Source organism: Sarcophilus harrisii, chromosome 4, assembly GCF_902635505.1.
Source record: "Sarcophilus harrisii chromosome 4, mSarHar1.11, whole genome shotgun sequence".
NCBI classification, from domain to species: domain Eukaryota; kingdom Metazoa; phylum Chordata; class Mammalia; order Dasyuromorphia; family Dasyuridae; genus Sarcophilus; species Sarcophilus harrisii.
The window spans coordinates 82,257,998-82,284,294 of record NC_045429.1 but is presented as its reverse complement, the minus strand read 5'-3'; the positions used below and the strand labels follow the sequence as shown (position 1 = coordinate 82,284,294).

The 26,297-nt window shown below is 34.3% G+C and overlaps 1 long non-coding RNA gene across 1 annotated transcript in view; it reads right to left on the bottom strand.

Moving 5' to 3' along the window:
• The window catches only part of LOC116423548, a 39,732-nt gene extending 20,048 nt beyond the window's left edge, over nt 1–19,684 (bottom strand). The window contains exon 1 of the long non-coding RNA XR_004234157.1: nt 19,636–19,684. This is a non-coding gene — a long non-coding RNA (uncharacterized LOC116423548). The remainder of the gene's footprint in view (nt 1–19,635) is intronic.
• Nucleotides 19,685–26,297: the final 6,613 nt, after the last annotated feature.

Below are 26,297 nucleotides of genomic sequence, written 5' to 3'. Positions count from 1 at the left end.
AAGGGGAGATTCAAGCAGATTGTTTGAAAGATTCCCTAGTGCCATGTTTAATACATGCCATCAATAAATATTTAAGCACAGCTTGTCTATTTACCCTCTATTATGGTGACAGTAAACAAAGATTTTAATTCCCAAACATTATCATTACAAATAGCACAAAAGAAAGAGAAGGACACAGTATGTCCCCTTCATATTCATTTTACACCTGTCACATCTGCCCTATTCTTCTAAATTCTGATTTTAAAGTATTGATATTTGGGACATTCACTTTATCAATTCTCACTTTCACAGACCTCATTTAATACAAAACTCAACTTCCTTATAGCCTGTGAGACCTTCTGGAATCTAAAGAATTTTGTTTTGATAATGGTTAAAATGCTGAGAGCTAGGCACAGGAAATCACCTGGGATTGGCAAGGCAATCAAGAAAGACTCAGAGATAGTGTTAGGATGTCACCAGAAGGGATACACAGATTTCTGCAAGCACTTTTTTATTGTGTTTCATTTAAAATGTGCTGAATCTCCAAAGACTTAAGACATTAGGGGTTGAAGTAGTGTAGAAAGATTAGCATTATAAAAGTAATACTATAATAATGAAGACCATGGAAGAAAGACTCTTTCCACGATATTTTTATATAGTTACAGAGATGAAAAACAAAGCCATTAAGTTATTTAAAATATCTAAACCATGGACATTTAAATGTTTCAAGGAAGCATAAAATACCAAAAGAAAGTGATAATAACCTTTTCTTTCCTTTGAAAGTATTACATGAGACTTTATGTCTTCATATGATACTTCAAATTTGGATGCATATGACTGACATGGAAGAATTTATTAAAATATTAGTTCTTAAGACTTTTTTTTTTGGTTGCCTGATTGTTTTTAAATTGATTAATGCTATGTCTGTGTGATTGTGGGCATTGACTTGGTCTTTGATAAGAGTTGCATTGTGCTAAGCTCTAGGGAAATGAAGGGAAAAAAATTGATCCTTTCTTCAAGTTGTTTGAAACAAACAAACAAAAAAAGAAAATCAGATAATAGGAATCTAGTAAATGAAATCAAAATCTGTAAGGAGAGGATATGGTATATATTCCTCTTAGTCTATCTGCTGGTAAAGGTATCCTAAGGATACTTTCAGTGAGCCTAAAGAAGCTGAGTTTATATCCTTATTCTTTTATTAACTATAAAAAGCTGTCTTTTTTTTTTTCAATTGTAATTGTCCACAGAATATTAAATAGCAAAGAATAACAAAAGAATAAAGATTTATCCAAGGACTACCTGGATCTGAACTCTGTTGAACAAGTTGAGAGTGTTTTGTTTTTTTTTTTAATCTTATTGTTTTAGAAATTTATAGGAAATGTTATTGGTAAGCTTACAGAAAAACTGTTAGAATAAATAGATTTTATTTCATTAACTAGAAATAAGGGTTGGCAATAGGAATATATGATTAAGTTTGTTTAATTCTGGTGAAGACTTTGAAACAATGAAGATTTCAAAGAGCACTACATGGTCAGCAAACAAAACAAAACAAAAACATACAAACAAACAAACAAAAAAAAACAACTGGGCAGGATGGCAGCCAATGTTACACCCAGAGAATCTCTAGAAGTTCAGTACTCCAACATGATCAATCAACCAACAAGCAATCTGATGGGAGAAAGGGATTACAATTGGGGAGAATAGAGTTGTATGCATCTAGGACTACTGAGATATCCCCTGGAGAGGTGAAATCTGTTCCTCTGTGGCCTATGGATCCCTTGCCTCCCAACACACAGTTGTAGAGGGCTAAAACTCCAAAAAGGTGTGCTTGAATCTGACAACAGAGCACTTAAGGCTAATTACCTATTTGAGGTGAGATAATCACTCTATTAGTAAATATTTGGGTAATATATGCTCTTCTCACCATTAGTGCTTGCTGAATGTTTGGTGTTAAGATAATCATAGGCAAGGATTGATGAGGAGGAGGAGGGGAGGGAAGGGATTGGGAAAAAGGCCAGAAGAGGAGAGAGGTTGGTGACTCCAGACTCCAGAATCCAGGATTCTGCTCGTCTACCTCCTTCACTTCTCCTCCTAAAGACTAAGGACTTTAATTTTTCCTGACTCTGGCTGACCTCAAAACTCTCCACGGAGCTAGCTCATACTCTCATTTGGTACTCACCATGGACTAAAAAGTCCCTGTGACCAGGAAATAGGGTGAGAATTTTAATAGACAAACAGGGAACTTACTTTTTGAAGAGCTAAACTAGTAACTTTTGTTTTCTAGCTGAAATGGGGCAGATAGTAGGAAAAGATTCCCTCCTCCCCCACCCCTCCCCCCGCACAACCTCACCCTTACCCTGAGGGAGCTTTACCGAAAGCATACTTAGGTTAATAAAGAGTCAAGGTTTGCTTTTATCTTGGGAGCAGATTGGTGGGCTCTTGGATACATTAGAATGCATGTCCCCTTGGTTCTTCAAAGAAGAAGAAATAGAGGAGATAATTGGAAACTAGTAGGAGATCAACTACTATGTGAATATTACAATAATAAAGGTCCTGATCCAATTTCTAAGGAAACATTCTACATGTACAATATAATATAATTGGCCTTAAAGAATTGCACACATTTAAAAAAAAAAATAAAAAAATAAAAAAAAGGAAAAGAAAAGTTTTAAGAACAGCCAGATAAAGAAGTGTGAGGAGAAAGAGGAAGAGAAGGGAGAGGTTAATGAAAATATTGCCAAAAGGCATGGGGAACTTGAAGGACATGATGATTCTCACTCTCACAGTCCAGCTTCAACTCCATTTACATCCTAGGAGCCTCTTGACCCTCCCCCATCAACTTCACCTTCCTGGGTGGTGAGAGGAGGAGGAGTGGGAGGAGCAGTGATACCACCAGCACCTCCCCCACCACCCCACTATGACTTCATTGCAAAAGGCACTACTTAAAGCCAAAAAGGAAGGGTGGGATACTGATTTGAGAATAGAAATGTATCCTGTGATTAAACAGCTTAACTCTTCAGGTAAAGAAAGGAGAAAATACACTCCTTTTAATCTAGAAATTATCAAAGATCTGAAAAAGGCTTGCATTCTTTATGGGGCTACATCATCTTATGTTAAGATGTAATTATAGAATTTAACTTATGAAATTTTAACCCATAGCGACTGGAAATCTATAGCAAGGACATCCTTAGAACCTGGACAAAACTTGTTGTGGCTTTCTGAATATAGTGAACTTTGTAGGATACAAGCTCACAAAATAGGCAACCTAGAGTTAATACACTAATCACCTGTGACCAACTAACAGGTTTAGGTTCTTATGCGACACTTCAGCACAGATTAATTACCCCAAAAAGCAGCATATGAGCAAATTGCTTCTGCTGCTATCAAAGCATGGGCTTTATCCCAGTTAACAAGACATAGGAGAAGCCTTCCCGAAAATAGGACAAGGTCCAAATGAACCTTTTGCTGATTTTGTGGGATGTCTGCAAACAGCTGTCATATGAACTATTGGTGAAAATACAGCAACAGAAATTATAATAAGGCAACTTGCTAAAAAAAATGCTAATGAAGTTTGTAAAAGAATTATACTAGGACTATACAAAGATGCTCCTTTAAAGGAGATCATAAGACGCTGTGCCACAGTAGTCACAAATACCTTTTATACCCAGGCCATGATGCAGACTTCCCAAGATCCAGACATGGGAAGACAGGGTTCCTTTTGTCAAGGGACTTCCAGAGAGAATTCTCAATGCTTTCAATGTGGTAAAGTGGGGCATCTGAAAGCTCAGTGTTAGCATAGAGAGAGAAAACAGGGTGGGAGAACAAGACCCAATACTCTATGTCCAAAATGCAACAGAGGCTTCCATTGAGCATCAAAATGTAGATTGATTCAAGGAAATGGGATGGGGGGCCCAGCCCCAGGGTCCACGGCAAAAAATACTTGGAGCATGATAGCAGCTGAGGCTACACCCAGAGAGTGCCTAGAAGTTCAGTACCCAGACATGACCAATCAATCAAGAAGCAATCTGATGGGAGAAAGTGATTACAATTGGGAAGAATAGAGTTGTATGCAGCTGGGACTACTGAGATACCCCCTGGAGAGGTGAAATCTGTTCCTTTCCAGTCTATGAATCCCTTGCCTCCAGGCACAGTAGGTTTGACCATTTCACCTCCTGAGAGTACTTAAGAAAACAGTGTTCATCCATACACTGATGTGGGAAACTGGGGAATGTGTAGATAATATCCCAGTCACTAACACAGGTAGACAATGTGTGACATCACTCAGGAGAAGTAGTAGCATCAGGTTTATTGATACATACCCCTAATAGGCAATCTGGTGATAGTTGCCCAGATTCTGACTCCAAGCAACAGAATCCAGGAATATTCTAGACAGCAGCTGCTGACAGCTGACCGACCTATGCTCACTATCTATATAAATGGCATACAATTAGAAGGATTAGTAGACACAGGTGAAGATTCTACAGTCATTAGAGGTGCCAACTGGCCCAGTCATTGGTCAAAGATTAAGGCAGACATCTATATGTCTGGCATAGGAGGGTCAATAGCAACTGAAGTTAGTGCTACCCCTTTGAGGTGGACATTGGAAGGCAAAACAGGTGTTTTTACTCCTTTTATATTTGAAAAAGAATCCCCATCAATCTGTGAGGAAGACTCATGTTACAATAGTTAGGATTACAAATAAGTATTTTGGCTTTTTAGGCAGGGCTGCTGTTGAAGGCCTGCCAACACTTTCACTTGTTCCAATTCAATGGAAACTGATACACCAGTGTGGATAGAACAGTGACCCTTAGCTAGCAATAAAATTCAGGCCTTATTAGATATAGTACAGGAGTAACTTGACCAAGAACATTTACAACCTTCTCTAAATCCTTGGAATCCCCTTGTATTTGTTGTTAAAAAAAAAAAAAATCTGAAAAATGGAGGATGTTAAGAAAACTGATTTAAGAAAAGAAGCAAATGAACAGATGGAAACTATGGGAACTCTTCAGCATGGATTTCCATCTCCTACTCAGTTGCCTAGAGAATGGACCCTTATAGACATTATAGGATTGTGTTATAGACATTAAGGATTGTTTCTATTCTATCCCTCTAGATAAGGAGGATATGAAAAGATTTGCCTTTTCAATGCCCAGCGTTAAATTAACTGAGCCTTATAAATGATATGAATGGACAGTGTTGCCACAGGGAATGAAAAATAGCCCTGTGTGTCAAATGTATGTTGCTGCTGCTCTTGCTCCAGTAAGAAAATCATTTCCAAAAGTTATATTGTTATATTACATGGATGATATATGGGGATGTGCACCTGAGGAACATGTAGAAGTATGTCTACAAAAGACCATAGAAATACTAAGGAATTACAAATTGCATATAACTCCAGAAAATATTCAAAGACATGTTCCTTTTCAATATTTAGGTTCTTACTGTACAAAAACTTTCCTTAAGAACAGAGAAGTTGAACACCTTAAATGACTTTCAGAAATTGATAGGAGATAACCAATAGATGTGACCAGCGTTAGGCTTGACTACCTATCAATTGCAACCATTATACAACATTTTAGGGGAAAACAGTACTGTAAACTCACCATGCCAGCTTACAAAAGAAGCTCAAGAGGCTTTGAGAAAAGTTGAACTGGTTTTATTCAATGTGGTGGAAAGAATCACTTAAAATCCCTTGAAAATAGCAGTTTTTGCTCAAAAGAGGCACCCACAGCAGTCCTTCAACAAGGAGACAGTGTGATAAAGTGGATGAAACTCCCAGCACAACCAGAACAAAATCTTATCCCTAACCCAGTGCTTGTGGCTAGAATTTTACTAAAGGCCATTAAGCAAGCAGTACAATTATCTGGGATAAGATCTGACAAGATATACACCTTTTATACTAAAGCACAAATTAATGTGTGCTTTGAAACCATCCCAGAGTGGCAAATTTTATTAGCCATGGCTCCAAATTTTACTCACGGGTCTCCATTAAAGATAACCTGACTATTACATAAATGGCAATGGATTCTTGAAGAAAAGGTTTCTAAAGTTTCTCTTAAAGGGCCAATTATCTTTACAGATGCAGCCAAACATAACATTTGTGTTGTATACTCTTGTGACTTAATGATAAAGAGAGTAATAAGAACTCCTTTTCAGTCCACTCAGCAGAATGAATTGTATGCAATCATTCTAGCCCTTACTTATTATCCAGGAGATATAAATATAATCTCTGATTCAACCTATTCAGTAGGTATGGTACAAAGTATTGCCACAGCCCAAATAAAATGTGTAGCTTCCAATATATATCAGCTCTCGAAGGAACTTCAAGAGCAAGTGAGAAAGCACCCAGGTAAGATTTATATCTTGAATGTCCACTCTCATAGTGGACTTGCAGGTCCTATTTTTTGATGGTAATGCAGAGGCTGATAGCCTTCTAACCATGTTGGCCAATACTCCTTTATTTCCAGGAGTCCAAGAATCTCATTCTAAATATTATCAAGCTGCTCAAGCTTTATGTTTGCAATTTGGGATAACAAAGGAAGAAGCTAGGAGCATAGTGAAAGCCTGTACAGCTTGCCTTCCTTTCTATGCTCCTATACTCCCTTCAGGGAAGAACTCTCATGGTTTGAGATTCAATGAAATTGGGCAAATGGATGTGACCCATTATAAATCTTTTGGTTGTCTGTCTTATATCTATGGTGTGATAGACACCTTTTCAGGATTCACTTTTGCAATACCAGCAGCAAAAGAGACAGCCTGAGTGGTCACTGAATTCCTCATACAAGCATTTGCAATTATGGATATGCCACAAGCAATAAAAACAGACAATGGTCCTGCATATACTTCTAAACATTTTGCACACTTTTGTGTACAGTTATCAGATTTTACACACCACTGGCATACCTTTTAATCCTCAAGGACAGGGAGTAGTAGAGAAGAGAAACAGAGACATTAAGACACTCTTCCAAAAAACAAAAGAAAGTGGGAGCCACAGGTAACCCTAGAGAACTTCTAAATTTAGCTCTTTATACCATCAATTTTTTTGATTTTTGACAAAGATGCTCTGGCTCCAGCAGAGAAGTGTTGTAACCCACCAGAAGGGCTTTGTGCAGTGCGACCAGCTCTACTCTCTTTAGATAATTTCCAGGTGATGTGGAGAGATCCAGAAAGTGATGAATGGAAGGGGCCAGATAGATTAACTGCTTGGAGGAGAGGGTTTGCTTGTATCTCTACAGATGGAGAAGGAATCTGATGGGTGCCAATGAGCCATATTCACTTTGTCTATTGGAGAGAGATGGAAAAGACCTTTGAAACAAAGGAGAAGACTCAAGAAACATCAGGTGGTTCCATTACTGACTGTGCCCACCACTGAAAGAGCATGGAAGGTGTGTTGATAAGACTGTTGCAGAACTTTAAAACCAGCAGGAATCGTTGGATTCCCTAAAATATGATTAGACTCTTGCAGGACTTTAAAGTCTGCAGGAATCATTGGATTCCCTGACATGTGAAGTAATAGACAATAGAATGGATTTGGACCAGATGGCTGCTGAAGGAGGTGTATGTGTGATTGTTATTTAAATACTCTTCTTCTAGGATTTATGGACATGTATATTCATATTATTTGTTATATCACTGTTCATTTATGTTCTTTGTTACATCACTACTAGCCTAAGTTATATTACTATGTGCTTGTGCAATACCTCCCATGCTGATGGATTTGTGTAGACCTATTTTAGCCCAGAGGAAACCCTCTAACAATATTTGGTTTGATTCCCTATTTCCCTTTGGTGTTTTCATCTCCCTTCTGAGAAGTCAGGGAGGGTGTGATCATCTCCTTTTTTGGTGTTTTCATCTCCTTTGCTGAGAAATCAGGGAAGGCGACTGCCTGTATTCTAAAACAAAAGAAATCTGGAGATGTAGAGAACCAGAACTCTGAAAAGGTGTACTTAAATCTAGGTCAGCAAAGGACTTATAGTTAAGTATATACTTAGTACTTAATAGGGTGTAATGGTTGCACAGCTCATTTTATTGTAGTGATGTAATTGTACAACTGGGACAAATGGGAACAATTTCTTGTCCATAGCTCTCAGCCACAAACACAAGAGAAGATGCCAGATTCCAGACTCTATCTTTGACCAGCCACATGGCCCTCCCGACTCCTTCACTGCTCCACTAAGACCAAGGACTTGGGCTGATCCCAAGGTGTTGCAGAGAGCTAGTCAGGACATTACAGCTTAGGATACAGATTTAAGATCTGGTCATTGTCATTGGAAATTGCATAAAGATTACCTTTAAGGACCCTGAATGAAGATGAGGCATTTAAAAGTGAGAAACTGAAATGTTATCTCTGCAGGTTACAAAAACATACCATGTTTTAAATCATTAGAAAGACATGATCAGGAGGGTAACATCATACAGCTAGTGCTAACTTTTCTTTACAAAATAACAAATGGCAAATCTAGAATTTAAAAAAAAAAGTTCTACCTTCACAAAATCCTTGAAAATTTAGTAAATACTTTATGAGAACTAGAGCAACAAGATAACTGTCAGATCCTTTTAAACTATAATTATTAAATAGATGCATTTTTTAATTAAGATAACTTAAAACTTCATAATTAAACAATATTGCACAGAAAATATCAAGGGACTAACTCCTTTTCAATTTCTCAATAAGTGCCATTAAAAATATGATGATTTCACCACTGTGTAGAATTTTATTTACATAGCTGTATTATAGAGTTTCTGTTAATTGGTATTGACATTGCTATGTTAGCCTCTTATCCATTTTAAGATATTCATTGTGAAACTTTAATGAGGCTATTCTAAAACAAATTTTTAAAAGTTATTCTAATTATTTTAAAATTAAAAGTAACTTTATTCGTTGGACAATTCCATTAGAATCCTGGTAGTTTGGACCTGCTGACTGTCAATGCAATGAGCTCTAGAGTTAGTAGAGTCAGAGTCCCAGAGCTTCACTTTTCTCTATGATACAGAACCACTGAGTACCTAAAGATGTGTGGATTGATGAAAAATTAGGTAGATAGAAATAGAAAGAAATGTAAATAATAGATTATAAAGATATTAACATATTTATTGATATTTGTAATAAATTCTCCCCACCAGTCAGTCAATATATCTAACAATGTAATATGTCAATGTGTTGATATGTCAATATATCTAACTCTATATAAAAGATATAAATGATAATCTAAAGTATCATTTCCTTAACTAGCCCTATCTCCTTTTCTGGTATGGTATTTCAATGAGCATTAGTCATATGATTTTAAGATAATGGCACTGATTCCCCTCAGAAACTGGAATAAGCCAGAATTCAAGACAAGTTTTTTTTTCTTCCTGGCACAGAATCAATAAATATAAATAAACAACATGAAATAACTGGAGAACACATAATAATGCACACAAATATTAACTGAGCAGGTTAAGATGCAATGCTATTCTAGAATTGAAAAATCCTTCAAATGTAGAATTGCTCTTAATCTCAGGATCCTAGATTTAGGGAACTTCACAGCTAGCTTCCTTCTTTAAGCAAACAAAGGAATATAACAAGACAGTTCCCACAGGTCTCTTAATTCATGCTTCCCTTTGGACTGGTCATCAGTGACAAATGCAGAAACTGTAAAGCCAGGTTTTCAGTTTGCTCTAAGCCCTGGAAACAGGACTACAGAACCAATTTGAAATAGAGTTCATAAGAATGGAGGTTTGTCTATTTCCTCTAGGGGAATTCCTGACCCCCTCTGGCTATAGCAAATTCAGTAAAGAACATAATTAATGAAATCAGCCTCACAGCCTGAGGCAAAGGACGGTGCTATCACTACCTTTATTGCATATCTGAATCTTTTCCAGGTCTGATCTTGACCACTTACATAACTTTTTTCACTCCTCCAACCCCCAAAGGCCAGTATCTCCTTAAAGCAAGAGGGAAAGTAGCAATGAATATAACAAAGATCATATTTAGCAATAGAATTATAGTAGAACCTTTGAAATATATTTTATTATAATTATCCTGTTGAGTTAAGGATAGCAATTTGTATCGTACCTATAAGTACATCATTATGAGAAGCTTCCTCTATCAATATAGATTAACATCATAGTCTTTGAAGAAGCATTCTTGGGGCCCATGAACTTATTTTTTCTCAATGTTTTAATAACTGGTTTTCAATAACTGTTTTTGTTTATAACCCTATTTTTTATTGTATGCTTTTGTACACATCATACAGTAAAAGAGTTTATTGGTTTCACCAGATTTATTGGTTTATTGGTGTCACAACACACTCAAGAAAAATGTTAATAACTCCTGTCCTAGAGAAGTGCCCCAGATTCAGTATGTGTTAAAAGTGGATCTCAAATCCAGGTCTTCCTGGCTTCAAAACTGGCTTTCTAGCCCTTATGCCTTACTTTCTGTTTTTGGAAATATTCAAGAGATAAATCAAAACAGAAAAATACTGTCTCTGCTGCTGCATAATGGATGTTACCCTCCCCTTATTTTGCTCCTATGCAGATCTCTAAACAGCTGACCTTTAATGTGCATCTTGTAGAATCCATGATCCCTACAAAAGGATTTATTAGGAAAGGAGTTATTAAAGCACATTGAAAAAAAATGCACAAAAAAAGTCTGGCATAGGTGGAGAGAGAGTGTGGTAATGTGACAGATTAAATCAAACCAGTATCCTGTACAGGTATACAACTGCTGTAGCTTAGTGTTGTTGGTGACTTCTCCAACCATTAGCTTCCATTCAGTTGAAACAAAGTAATAAAAAATTCAAGAAAACCTCTTTCAAAGCCCAATGACTTGGAGATTTGCATAATTGTAATGCAAACAGTCCTATCTCATTTTTACTTTCCTGTGAATCATTGTGCTTCCTGTGAAACCTGTCCATTTGAATCTAGGTCCTGAGAGCAATGTGTTTACTAGGAGGGCAGGAATTCTTATCTGGGTTGTTATTTTTGTCTTTTGATGGGTAGTTTGAGAAAACTGAGAAAATTAGTTCATTCAGTCGGATTAGAAAGAGGAAGTCAATGACTGCTAATTATAATCAACCTTAGATTAAGCTGTTTTGCTTTTTTCTTGAGAACACAGCTTTGTGAGGCTTCTTCATCAATATAAAACATGGGGAGAATTAAGTAAATGCTCCAAAATGATGAATTAATGTTTAACACTTTATTACTTTCAAAATACTGTCATAAATATCAGAATCTCATTTGTCCTTCAGTAAAAATCTAAGCAATATTTATCAAAGAATATTAAAGATAGCAGCCATTACTAATATTAATATCATTCACCAAATTTCAGGATAGCTTTCTACTTCTTGTTTTTGTTTTATATTTTTGAATTCTGAACTTTCAACACTTTTTCCCCCATTTATAATTTATAAATAGTGATGATATAAAGGCATAATGTGATGTGTTCTTTAGTTGTTTTTTTTTAGTTGTATCCAACTTATCACGATCCTTTCTTGGCAGAGATACTGGAGTGATTTGACATTTCTTTCTCCAGCTAATTTTATAGATAAGGAGCATGAGGCGAAGAGAATTAAGTGACTTGCCCAGTGTCACATAGCTTTTAAGTGTCTGAGGCCAGAATTGAACTCAGGAAGATGAGTTTTCCTGACTCCAGATTCAACACATTATGAACTGTGTAACCAAGCTGCTCCACATTGTGATTAAGAATTAATAAAATATAAAAGATCTTTTTTTTTTCTTTTTGCTGAGACAATTGGGGTTAAGTGACTTGCCCAGGGTCACACAACTAGGAAGTGTTAAGTGTCTAATGCAAGATTTGAAATCAGGTCCTTCTCATTTAAAGGCTTGTGTTCTATCCACTGTGCCACCTAACTGCCTCTAAAACATCAATTTTTCTAAACAAAACTAAAATTTCCTCAGAGTTTCATCTTTTATTCACAGAATTTTTCCATACTCATGCATAACAGAAACATGTGCACACACATAGATACTTGCACATACGGAGCATAAACAGTAAAAGGAACAGGGTTAGGGGGGTGAAGATAGAGTACAGCAAGTACCACACAGATAAAAATGTTCCTGTCATCTGTTATTACTTTCTTCTATGTTACTCTTGTAGCCTATGTAGTTCAACAGCTTCCATGCTTAAATAAATGTGGTTTAAAAAGTTATTTTAATAGTATTAGGATAAAAAAGCAAGAATTAATAATAATTGACAATTGTATGTCACTTTAAAATATTATAATCACTTCATCAAAATAATTCTGTAAAGTAGATTTTGCAAGCTCAAAGAACTTAACTTGCCCAATATCACAAAACTAGTGACAGTCTGAGGCAGAATTCAACTTAGGTGTCATGATCTGTGCCAAGTTGACTTTTGCTTACTTAAAATAAGCTGTTTGCTTATTTTTGTTGCTGTTGCCATTGTTTCAAAAGCAGATTATTTCTTCTATGTAGGGATTTTAAAGAGATTGAACAGCCATTCAGATTAAATATTTCTTGTTTAATCTCTTGTGACTCTTGGCAGGAAAAAGGAAAAAAGAGCAAACATCATATATTTGCATCATAATTCATAAACAATAAAAAAACTAAGAAAAAAGTTTCTTAGGAAAAAATGTCTTCTCATAATATTCCTTTGGAGTCAATATCCCAGAATACTGAATCACTCACTACCAGAGAAGAACATGTAGCAACTCTTCATCACACTTGAAAGTATGTAACCTCATAATAAATATCTGCTACAAGAAGGGGGCTCAGAGACAAGGAATGGTGGAAGCTTTCAGTCTTTAGTCTCTCTCAATTCTCTTCAGTTATTTAATTTCATATAATTTGGAAGCTCAATATGAATTCATTAGATTTCAAGTTCAGAGGGGGAACAGTGAGGATCTTCCACAGTGTAGGCACATGTTTCTCCTACATGTTATTCAACTTGATTCCTCCTGGAATAAATTGACATTTGATCTTTTGCAGTCAGTAGCCCATATATGTACTAATTTCAAAGAGTCAGAGAAGAACTAACAAAAGCATTTTATACTAGAGATACTTGAAACACACACACACACACATACATACATACATGCAAACTACTGTAAGTAGTAATGTTTTACCCTACAAGTATCATAAAATATGCCTGGCTCATTTGAGAGAGGAGGCTGAATATCATCCCATTATGAGGAGAAATAAAGACAACACAAGTCATTAGTGGGACACAATTCCTCAGGAGTCTGCCAAGGAAGAAAGAAAAGGAAGCATTAGAGGAAAGTTTTATCTTAGATTGTTAACTTTTAATGTTGTACTTAGTTTTGCTAATAATGTTTTCAGTTACAGTGTTTCTAAATTGTCAGAAACCTCTAAATTTGTTACTCTGGGGCAAATCCCAAGAGTCCCTACTTAAGTTTCAGTTCTGATTAATAGTTTTACCCTGGTATTCTATTAGATAGTATTAAAAAAAAAAAAAAAAAAAAAACTAGAAGAGTATACTCTTGTGTTAAGTACTGTCACGTATTCCAAGAATCCCAAGAAATGGTTTCATTTGCACTGCATATTTTTTTAGGGTTGGAGCCATTGGATATTTTAAATAATCATAATTCTAAGTATTATGAATTCAAATACATGTGACCACATCAGGAGATTTTTGTTGTTGTTGTTCTAAGTCATGTCTGGTGTTACTCTTTGTGACCTATTTGGGATTTTTTTTGGAAAAATACAGTAATAGTGAAATGGGCAAAAGACTGGCCCTTGGGTCAAGGGGCCCTAGGCTTATAGGAAAATGTTGCTTAAACTAAATTAAAGGAAGAGTTTTTACAAAGTCCTTGCTCAACTATGTTCAGAAATCCTGTAAGACCCCTATTTTTCCCCTTGTAAGTGGAAAGTCGAGTCACTGTAACTGCAAGGCTGAACAAGGATGTTTATAAGTCTGTCTCTACTTCTATTCAGGGTGGATCTCTACTGAGAGTTCTTTCCCAGCCTGTAATAAAAGATTAAAAGATTTCTAAATTTCTAAATTCTAAAATTGAATTTAATTGCCTGGGCTATCTCAATGGCTTGCCATTTCCTTCTCTAGCTCATTTTACAGTTAAAGAAATCAAGGTAAACAGAGTTAAGGGACTTGTTTAGGGTCATACATTTAGTAGGCATCTGAGGCCACATTTGAACTCATAAAGATGAATCTATCCTCTACCTGCTACTAAATAAGACCTAGGCATATAAAGTAGAGAAAGAAGGGAGTTAGGAGATGAGAGAAGAGAGTAATTTTGCAATGTAAACATAAGTTCACCAAGAAGGTCCTAATGCAAGATTATTTGAATCTTTTCCTCAACATGCAGAATGGAAAATCAGATTGATTATAATTTAAATGTACCAAATTATTCCTTCCTTTGTATTTTTCCATGTACTATATATATTATATACAAGAATAGAACACAAATAAATGATCAGAAAAAGTAAGCACTTTCTAATCAAACAAATCAAAATCCCTGTTTGTCAGATTATATGTCAGATCAACTCAATTCCTGTCTATTGCCTTTCAAAAATAACTTTTATAATTAAAAAAAAATAAAAAAGAAACTAACTTCCAGTTATATTTTGTTTTTGCCTAGGTATTGATTCTGTATGAATATAGATGCTTAGAAATATCATAAATATGCTTCATGAAATATGAAAACAAAAATAACAAATCAAGTGTAATGACAGTCTGGGAAACATTTTCTCCTTTTAACAGGATATGGGAAGGGTGAATTAAAAATTTTTTTTTATTGAGTGAGACATCAGCTCTTAGAATTGCTGTCAGTTATTAGCTCAGTAAGACAAACACAGGGCATCAGAGATTGGTGAAATCTTTAAAATGTATCCCTTGTTTGAATCAAAAGAAATGACTTTTTATAAAGTTGAGGAAAGCATCTATCAAGGAAGGCACCATGCAAAGCCTCTCAGCCCACCAAAGGAGGGTTTGCAGTTGTTGTGTCTTAAGGCTAGAATAAGTGCCAGATCCAGAACAAAAGGGCCTGGCACTATTCAAATGGCAGGATTGTTACTTATATCTCAGAGGTTGGTCTCAGTGAAACCTGAAGAAGGGATCTGGACTTAGGGGTCCTGATACAGTGCAACGGATGATTGAGGCCCAAGGTTATATATACTAAGCAAGTAATAGCAATAGATGGGGCCAGGAGCTCTGTGGCTCTGACCTTAGGAGAGGAGAAGGATTTCAGTATTTTTTAATTTGTTCCAAAACCATACAAAGCAATTGCTTTAACAATGATTTCTTTCCCCCTTAATCCCATCCTTCACCCTTGAATTAAGTAAATTGTGAATATTACTATTGCAAAACAGAAACAGGGAAAATAAAACCTGATATTTCTCCAAAATCACAGAGAAATACAACTAGAGTATTAAAAAAATCTTTATCTCCTTATTTTCAGGCAAGTTCTTTTTTCCATTAGATAACATTTTATGAGAATGATGAGTGAATGTTATAATACTATCTATGGATTAAAATCATCCCTGCTCCCCTGGAATGAGAGTAAAAGTAATGCATTTTCTATGGAAATAATGTATGTATCACTTCAAAATGTCATATGCCATCTGGTGTATTGAAAGAAAAAAGAGTCCAAAGCTAGCTTTCTTTCTCTTACAAAATGCTAGATTACTTCAAGAAATGTTACCTTTGGTGAATTTTTAAGGTGTGCGGGCTGGTATTTAAATGTAGAAAGTATGAAGTCACTAAAATGCTTTGATTTCAGGAATTTTAGACAGGTTTCTCCAGTCCAAAAATATCCTTCTCTCCCTTATATTTCAAAGATTTTTGGTCTTTACTTTGTTATATTCTAAAATTCCACCATTAGAGATTTCATCTTTTAGGTTAACAAGTAATTTCTTCTAAAACTCAAATCCCCCAGCAGTGATAACAATGGCAGACTATCAGTCATTTTATTCCTTATCATTAATGTATTTAATTAGTTTGCTTTCTTCTAATCACTTCTAGACCTGAGTATAGTGAAGGAATGGGAGTTTTGAAGGCATGGTTGCGAAAAGAAATCTTAACTGTGTAATTGGCAAGTTTGAGCCATTGGCAAAATGGGTGGACTCAAAGAAGCTATAGGGTAACATAAGGACACTGAAATTCTTCCCTAACGTTTTATGGATGGGTTCAGGAGATAGAAAAAAGGAGATGGAAAGATTCCAAACCCACAATTTTTCATTATTATGATAATCTCTAAGAACTGAACTTTCTATTTTTTTTTTTTTTAATTAATTGAATGAGCCACAAAGTTGGAGAGTGGGGTTTGGAAAGATTATGATTACATAGAATTGTTCTGTAAATGCTTTACTTAATTGTCATTTGCTCTATGGTTCCTGGCATATTTACAATAATTTAAAAGAAGTATAATTGAACTCTTTTTGCCAAAGACAATGATATTTTTCTGTACCCCTGCAAATACTAGTACATTGTAAAATATGGAATAAGTAATTAATGAATATTTAGTAATTCATTGAACAAGACTAATTTATTTGACAATGTATACACATAAACTAATATTTCCTATATTAAAAAATGATATAAATATATTGAGTTCTAACTCACAATTGTTAATTGTGTATGTGTGTGGGCATATTGTGTGATGGACTCCTTTAATAGTCTGCTAAAGCATATGGATTCCAAAGGACTCCTTCTCAACACAATTTTTAAATACTTGAAGGAAATGATGGATTTCAGTTAGATATAAGTGAAAATAATCCTATTTTTTTCTATTCAAATTTGTAAGGACCTCTCCCCAATTTCAGTATTCTATTCTATAAAATGGTAAAAACACTAACAGATATTCCCCATGGTTGCTGCGAGGATCAAAAACACTCCACAAACCTTAAGCACTGCATTAATTATGCTACTGTTAATTATGTCTTTCAAAAAGTTCTTTGTGATTTCTCTAAACCTTGAAGGGAAGAAAGTTTTTAAGCTAGCTTTTTTTTTTCCTTTCCTGAGTTCAATATTATTTTGCTGTCAACAAATAATAAACACATTGCTATCTCTTCTCTGTACTTTTCAGTCAATTTTTGGAATCACTTCCTAATTATTCTTAACTTTCCCCTCCCCCTCATCCCATAATTTCACAGACAAAGGACATATGTCTCAAGGGAGTTTATAACTTGCCTAAGACTACATAGCCATCATAGAATTAGAGAATCAAAGAACCTTTCTTGTCTATTTAGAGCTAACTCATTTTACTTGTAAAGTTTTTTTTTTTCAAACCAAGGGAAAAATCTTACATTTATCTATACTTTTAATTTACTAGATTCAAGTATTTTTGTTTTAGTCCATTGAGAATTTTTTGGATTGTGATTATGTCATTCCACATGTTCACCATCTCACTTTTGTTCCTTATGAAAATTTGATGAACAAGCTGTCTATGACTTCATACAATTCACTACTAAATGAGAATAAATTAGGCCTTGTAATCCAATTATTGTATTTGCACAGACATGCTAGAAAGAAACTGCTAAATAATGTAGTTATAGTCAAATTATGTCCAACAATTGTTAGTGCCAATAGTGTTTTCCTGCATCTTCAATTTTTCTTCCTTTTAATTAAAAGTAGCAGCCTTAAAAGTCCACAAGCTTTTATTAAGCACTGATAATGTGCCAGGAACTGTGCAAAAATTGGGCTTTAAAAGAAAGCCAAGAGACAGTTCCTATTCTCAAGAAGCTGAAAGTCTAATGGAGGGAGACAACAATCAAACAACTTATGTACAAACAAGATATAAACAAAATAGCCTGGAGAAAGTCTTAGAGGGGAAAACATTATCTTCCATAAATACAATCAAGACAAGTGTCTTTGCAGGAAGTTGGATTCTACATAAAGTCTGAAACAAATCTATAATATGGAGGGGAGGATTGAGGGAATGGGAGGGGTATGAGTCTTAGGTTATAAACCAGAATGAGAGAGATAAAGGGGAGTTTGCAGAGGAGACAGGAATTGCAGACATAAAAAGCAGCTAGCAAAAATGCCTAGTCAGAAGATGGAATTTATAGTTCAAGTAACTAAGGAACTTAGTGTCATTCACAAAATAAAAAGGGAGAATTAAAGATGTATAAGAAAACTTGGAAAGGTATTGAACAGGTATGAAAGCATTTTAAAGGAATAAAGTATTTTCAAAACTAGAGAAGATTTTTTTTGTTTGTTTGGTTTTTTTTGATCCTTGAGGTATTTAGGGAAGTACTGAAATTAACTGAAGAGAGTGTGTGTATGTATAAGTAGGAAGGTCAGAACTGTATATTAGAAAGACATTTTTGATAGTGAATGGAGGATAGACTGGTGAGGAGAGACTCAAATAAGAGTTCATTCAGATGACTATTTGAATATTCTGGGCATAATGTGATGAGAACCAGTACCAAAGTGGTAGCAATGTGAGAGGACAGATGTTAAGTCAAAACCTATAGGAACTTGCAAAATAATGGATGAGGCTAAGGGGGAAGAGGGGAAAAGGTAAAGAGAATTTCAGTGAGTTTGTCAAGAATGACCCCAGTTTTATAACCAGAATGACTGGCATAAAGACGATATTAATGGAATGTTGATGTTAAGATGTTCAGTGGGCAGTGGGAGATATTTGACTGGAAAATAGGACAGAAACTAGAACTGTTTCTATTCTTAGAGATAGTCATATATATATTTCTCTCTCTCTTTCTCTCTCTCTCTCTCTCTCTCTATATATATATATATATATATATATATATATTCAATAGATATAAGAATCATCAGCATAGAGATGGTGAGTGAATGAATCTATGATTGCTAATAAAATTATTTAGCAAAACCACATAAAGGATAAAAAGAAAAGGGAGTGAGAGAGAGCTTAAATAAATAAGTAGCTCAGAACTCTCTGGGTCTCTAAAAGACTTTGAGTGAATACCAGCCCACTTATTAATATATTAGAGAATTGGGTTTATGTTTGTTATATATTTTGATAACTTGTTCATGGCTATGATTCATCTGTTTTAAAATGCATGTATTGTGAACAAATAAAATTATTTAGAAAAAGTGTTACATCTCTCATTTTTCTTCATGAACACTTTCCAAAATAAATCATTGGCTTCAAGTAAAACTATCAGGTATATTATATTTTGTTGTATGCAATTTTAGATTACTTAATATAATAAAATAAAACTTGAAATAAGGTTGACATTATAAAATATTTTAATAAAATTTTATTTCTACACCTCCTTCCCCACCCTATCTATAAGCCATCTCCTAATAGTTTTTTAAAGAGAAAAATATTAGTTCAAAGTAACACATTCCAATACAGTATAAGCAATATTAAACACCCTTTAGTACTCCACTTCTTCAAATAAAAGAGAAAGATGGATAATTCTTCTGTGATAATTCTTCCTGTGAGAAACACCTACTTGCTACTAAAAATTGGATATCAAGAAATATTTGTTTGCTTGTCTATTTATTTATTCATTCATTCATTTATTTGCTTATTTATTTGTTTGTTTGTTTGTTTATCTGAGGCAATTGGGGTTAAGTGACTTGCTCAGAGTCACACAGCTAGGAAGTGTTAAGTGTCTGAGACCAAATTTGAACTCAGTTCCTCCTAACTTCAGGCCTGGTGCTGGATCTACTGCATCACCTAGCTGCCCAAGGAATATTTATTAAAGAAGAACTTTAAGGAATTGTCTTACCATTTCTGTCCAGAAGCAGCCTCCACTCCTCTTCAGGAAAAGGGAATCCTGAGCAGAGAAGATAGAGAAGCTTTATATTTGTTAGTTCAGCACAGTACCCTCCCTTGAGAGGATGGATTGGTCTGTTCCCTTTCTGGTTACACTCTTTCTGAGACGCTCAATTACATATTTTCCCCTAAACATGTATAAGCATATCCCCCCTTTCCTCATCATACATTCCCAGCTCAAAAAGATAGGAAACTCCACCTACCCAGTATGTTGTTTAATATTTAATTAGTCTAATAAGCTAGTGAGTTTTGGTAAAGTCAGTCATTGACCCCAATCAGTTTGAGCTGGATGGGCTATTATCTTAAGCTTGTGGTTTTCTCAAAACTTTGATTGGCTCAGTCCACCTGTACCTCCCTAGCACCCCAATTTCTTGTTTGCTCAATGTTTCTGAGAGAGTGAGGATTAATTGTTTTGTGGAATCTTAACCTTTCTTAATTTCTCACATTCTGAAAACCCATTGGTCAATGGTACTTCCAAGTGGTATCATATTATCTTGATGCTTAGAAAATTCTGTGGAAACCTAACTTTTCAATATTTCTTATATTCCATTCTAAGCTTGCTTGATCTTCATAATTCTCATTTTCTCTTTGTATGTGCATATATACAAATATACATACTTATATATGCATATAAATACAACATTATATATATACACATGTATATGGATCACACAGATTTATTTACACTTGGGTGTATGTTTCTGGTTTTGATTACTTTTTATTAATCTTTTTCTACCTCTGAATTCTTCATACTCATTATTTCTTGAGATACAGTAAATATTCCATTAGGTCTAGTCTTCCCCAACTAAGGGATATCGATTTTATTTCTACTTGTTTTTCACCACAAAAAAAAGTGCTGTTATGAAAATTTTGGTACATAATAGGATCATTTTCCATTTTCAACTTTCCTTGGAGTATATTCCCAACAGATGGATAACTGGGTCAATGTCTAGAGAGATTTTAGTCAATTTCCTAGTGTAATTCCAAATAAAGCCACCAAGTTCAAGAGCAAAAGTTATTGAACTGTGAGGGAAAATATAGAATACAAAAACCATCTCATAGTAAAAGAAGATAGAAAGAGTACAGCATTCATATAAGTTTGTTCTCCTTAATACACATTATGCAGAAATAATATATAATGCACAAGTGCATAAATAAAAAAAACTTCTTCCAAAGTTATTGTAATATTCTTCCCAGCTCTGCCAGGAGATGAAACTACCACGTATGAAGCCAAGAGTTTTACTTGGTTTAAGTTGAAGCTGGGTAAGGGACAAATTAACTGTTTATTTGGAATGTTTTTATTTGAAGAGGGGAGAGATGCCTTGGACTTGTGAGAATCACAATCCAGGTCTTGGGAAGTTCAGGACAGATTTGAAGTACAATAGCATTATAGATGCGCACTCAGGAAGATCTAAGTTAGTATCCTGTCCTGTGCAATTATTCTATAATTTTGAGCTTATTTAACCTTTTATACTCAGTTTTCTTATCAGTAAAGTTGGGAAATTGAAGCAACTCTTTCAAAGGTCTACTGTCTGAAAAGCAAATGACAAAGTTAAATAGAACTATAGCAAATCATAATATGGTAAACTGCTAAATAGCACTATTTTATTGGCTTGTTAGTATTATTTTTATTTTCTTGATCCCTCAACACCTCCTGCCATTATTTCTAACATTTTTAATTGTTTTGTTATGACTTGACATTGTTATTTTTTACTTCTTTCCTATGCTATCCTGTTTAAATTTCTTATTCTGTTATTTTTTGCAACCTCAAACCTTAATTCAAAATATGATTTAATTCTTCATGTAGTTTCCTACAGAGAATGAAATTTACGTGGAAAGTGAAATGATACATTTCCATACAATTCTAATACTCAAGTTTTCTATTTCTTCCTGAGATCTTTATTAATTTTATTATAATGATCTCTATATTCTAACTTCTTGAATACTTTGCTACCGGGTATGGCATTTAGTCACTCTCCATGGGATTAAGTAGTTAATCTTGTCCCTTGGAGACTCATAATCCTTGGAATTTTTGACATCAATCATCTAGATTGTCCTATTGTCTTGTTATATAGTAATAACCAGCCCTGTCTGCACATTTTTAAATAGAAATGGTTAGGACATTCTAGATGTATTGTTTTAGTATATAACAAAATCTTTATTAAAATCAATATGAACATGTATTTGTATAAAAATTAAGAGGAAATATATAGGAATAATAATTTTCACAAGTTCTGTGTTCAACTAATATACATTCTAGCTACTTATCTTAATCTAGTGTTGTATACTAACCTAAATTTACTATTCCCTTCATATATATGAAACTTCTGGATCTCTTTATATTCAAACCCCGATTGCAAACCAATAATTTTGAGTTTTTGCTTTAATATATAATTAAAATTTTAACTTGATTTATTCCAATCCTTAAAATTTTCATTGTAGGGGCAGCGAGGTTGCGCAGTGGTTAGAGTACCAGCCCTGAAGTCAGGAGGACCCTAGTTCAAATCTTGGACACTTAACATTTCCTAGCTATGTGACCCTGGGCAAGTCATTTAACCCCAATTCCCTCAGCCAAAAAAAAAAAAAATTCTCATTGTAATTAAGCTACTAGTTACCACATTTAAACAATATTTATAGAAATGCTATGGGTGACATGGCAAGTTCTCCCCCTCATCCAGTCCAGACTCCTAGATTTGGAATTAGGCTGGTCCTGGTTCTGTTATTCATGGGCTGTATGATTGTTAAGATCTTCTTTCTCAGTTTGCTTATCATTGGTACAAATGGAGAGTTGGATGGGATGTTTTCTTAAGGTTCTCTAAATCCTGAGCTCCTGTGTGTATGTGTGTGTGTGTGTGCGTGTGTGTGCGTATGTGTGTGTGTGTGTGTGTATGCTGGTGGGATTGGACTTTTCTCAAGGAATATGCTCTCTACATAATTCCAAACAAAACCATATCCAAAGGAAGTAATTCAACTTATCAGATCTAGTATCTGTCACTTTCCTCAAGCAGTGAAGAAAGGGATTATATCTAGAGTAAAGGAGAATTAGGGACCTTATTTCCTTCACTACTATCTCTTCCATTTATTTGTTCCATTTTATCTCTATCAGAGCTGGAGACTGAAATCCACAGGGGAAAATAATGGTCAACTTTCATCAGTACTGTTTCCTAAGGAAATGCCTGTCTATACTAAAGATGGAAAAATGGTATCAAGGGAAGAATCTAAACCTGTGCTTGTACTTATAAAGCTACATGATCTTACAAAGGAGAAATCCCAAATCCTCTCCTTTTACAAGAGAACACTACTTTGGACACTACCAGCAAAGAAGTACAGAGCAACCAAAGAGTATGCGGTCAAAAATCCTACTTTTTCACCATGGTTAGTCAACTGAAATGAATTAGAGACTGTTTTGCATTTTCCAATTTCCCTCCAAGATACTTCCATTACATGTCATTACATTTCTCCTGGAAGCAGACTCCTTAAATTCTTCCATGTGGAAAAGTAGCATCAGAGCCTCTCTGTGAATGTGCCAAACCCAATTTTTAAAAATACAGAAAACATTAGATACTCAGTCTATTATATTTAGATTCCCATATAAGGTAAATGGAACTGAAAATTATTTCTATTCACCTCAAATGTATACTTTTTTTTTTTAAACCAACTCATATAAATTTTATGGACAGTTGGAAAAGTCTAATTATTTCTCTAAGTGGAATGGTCCTCTTCTTCAAGAGGTATGCTTATTAAGGAAATTATCTCTGAGAATCTCATCCCTCCAAATTAGAAACTTTGAAATCGCAATTAGCCAGAAATATCTCCAAGAAGAAATATCCTTCTCAATACTGCAATTCTAGAAACAGAGAAATCAGGAAAAGGATTCTCAAGAATTCAGATTCACCCAGGAGAACAGAGGCTTTCTTTCTTGCATTTCTACTCTAAACATTTTATACTCATTGGGAAAAATAAACAAATAAATGAATTAATCAGTCTCTTCTCCTTCCTCTTCCAATACAGCAATCTAGTTTGGAAGTTCGTGACAAAAAGTGTGGATGATATAGGACAAGCCCAGTTTTATAAGCCACAGAGAAGGCAAATCTTTTGATCTCAAAGCCACTTCACTTTCAGTCACCACTTATCTTAGAAACCTGGAGACAGTTGCAGTAACTGAAATAAAAATCATCCTTTTAACAAGGAACAAGTGTATAGCTCTAATTTTCTAGAAGGTTTGCCTCTAACGTCCTCTTCTTGTTATTCTAAAAAATTGACTACAGGATAAAGGGAGGGTCAATGAACTCTTCAAATTTTTCTGGCAAATCCCAGATTATCTCCTTCTCTTAATAATATTTTTAATTTATAAAATAATCAGGCCAGAAGCAGTTTCAGATTTTCATAGGATCCTGCCAGTACCTAAAGGGGAGAACAGTAAAGGGAAATACAAAAACCTTTGCCTTTTAAAAGAATATATAAATACACTTCTAGCAATCATTTTTTAGTGCTTAGAATATACATAGATTAAAAGGGGAAAAAAGACTATAGACCATTTCCTCAAAGAGCTTATATTCTATACCTGTGTTGTCAAACTCAAATAGAAAAGGATCCCTGTAGATAACATGAATTTATATCATATATGTTTTATATTATACTTATTTGCTAAATATTTTTCAATTACATTTTTATATATATTGTATTTGATATCTATTTATTTTGCTAAATATTTCTCAATTAAATTTTTATCTGATTTGGCAGGTCTTGAGTTTAACACCTAAATAATATTATAGAATATTTCTATTGCATACTTCTCATTTGAAGAGAAGTAAAGATTTCATCAGGCTTGTAAAGACAAAATTTATTGGATTCCTAAAAAAGAAAGTGGTTAAAAAAATGTTCACTCTGGTTCTAGCCTAAAACATCTATGAGGAAAGCAAGAAGAAGATGGCCATGTAAAAAGGGCATTTGAATATGAGCAGCTGAAAAGTCCCAGAGGAAAGGTGTTAATCTTTATACTTAGGCTCTGGTCAAATTGCAGAGTGAAACAGATTTATTTGTACTTTCTTAAACCTCACAGTTGGACAACCTTTGTTAAACTCTGGAGAGGGCAATATTTTATTTTGAGCCCAACAAATTAAAGATCACCCTGGGCCATCTGGGTCTGTAACAAGAACAAATAGCAAAAGCTAAAAAATTCAGTTAGCAAATATCATAGGCTGGTTAAGGGAACGTTGCAAACATAGCTGTCTATAGATGCTATAATTTACAGATATTTCCTTCTCCCTTTGCTAATAACTTTAATTTGCTTTTCTGGAGTTCTATTTTGGATCATTTTACTCACATTTCACTAGCATACTCCCAAGAAAGATCAAAAATTGAAAATAAGTATATAGGCAAGTAATAAAATGTGAAATTCACAAGAATTTACAACAAATCATTTCCTTCTTCTATAATCTGTATTTTAACAAATAAAAACTGTTCAAGTGAATTGTAAATGGGAACATGTTTATTCATCGTGTCTCATATTATTTTGTAAAGAATAAGAAAATAAAGAATTATAGGCAGAATTATGTACAACAAAAATATCAGTATAATTTAGCAATATAATCATGAAAAACACTCTGAAAGAGTACTCTTCTTAAGAGTCACTGACTAGAATGCACTATTTATCTGCTCCCTATCCCTTCATACTATATGTATGTTTTATATCTCTTCTGGGTAAGATATTTCATTCTACTCAGAAATTTAGACTAACCTATAAAAGCAAAAGAGCAAATGATGCAAGGGAAATAAATATTTTGACAACTACAAATTACTAATGAGCAACCAAGGGCTCCATAGACATCATTTTCTATATTATATGTGTAAAAATTGAGTTTTCTCATTATTTTGTTACTTCTGAAATTGAGAATAATTGCTTAGGAAAAAACATTTTAAAGAGTTCACTATGCTTTCCTTTCCATTTTGAACTAATAATCTTCAAATGCCAATATTTTAAATATTTCATCACTATTAATGATTTCACACATTTTACACACAACACATTTTACAATTATGTCTGAAAATGATTAGTGAAAATGGAAAAAATCCAAACAACAAAGATAAATATTAAATTATAATTTATATTTCTTTAAAAATCAGTTCAAAATATTTCCATATAAAATCTTTGCTAAATTTTTTTCAAGAGAAATTAGTGGATATGAAAAAAAATTGAACTGTGTTGAAAAATGTATTAAGTATCTTTGTCTGAACTTCTCTTCAGCAACTTGTGAAACATGTCAAAGCACTTATAACATCTTTAGATTTAAGTTTAGTTATTTTTAAAATGATGGATTGAACTGAATGGTCACAAGTTCTTTCAATGCTATACATTCTAGGATCTCTAAACAAAACATTATATATGTATATGTATATGTTATATATATATATATATATATATATATATATATGTGTGTGTGTGTGTGTGTATGTATATACACACATATATATATAGGATACCAAAATACCTATTCATTCATACATAATAGACTTGTCCCCAAATTCCTTAACACACACACACACACACACACACACACAGGGAGAGAAGGAGGGACAGAGGGAGGAAGGAGAAAAGCAAAAGCAAAAGCGAAT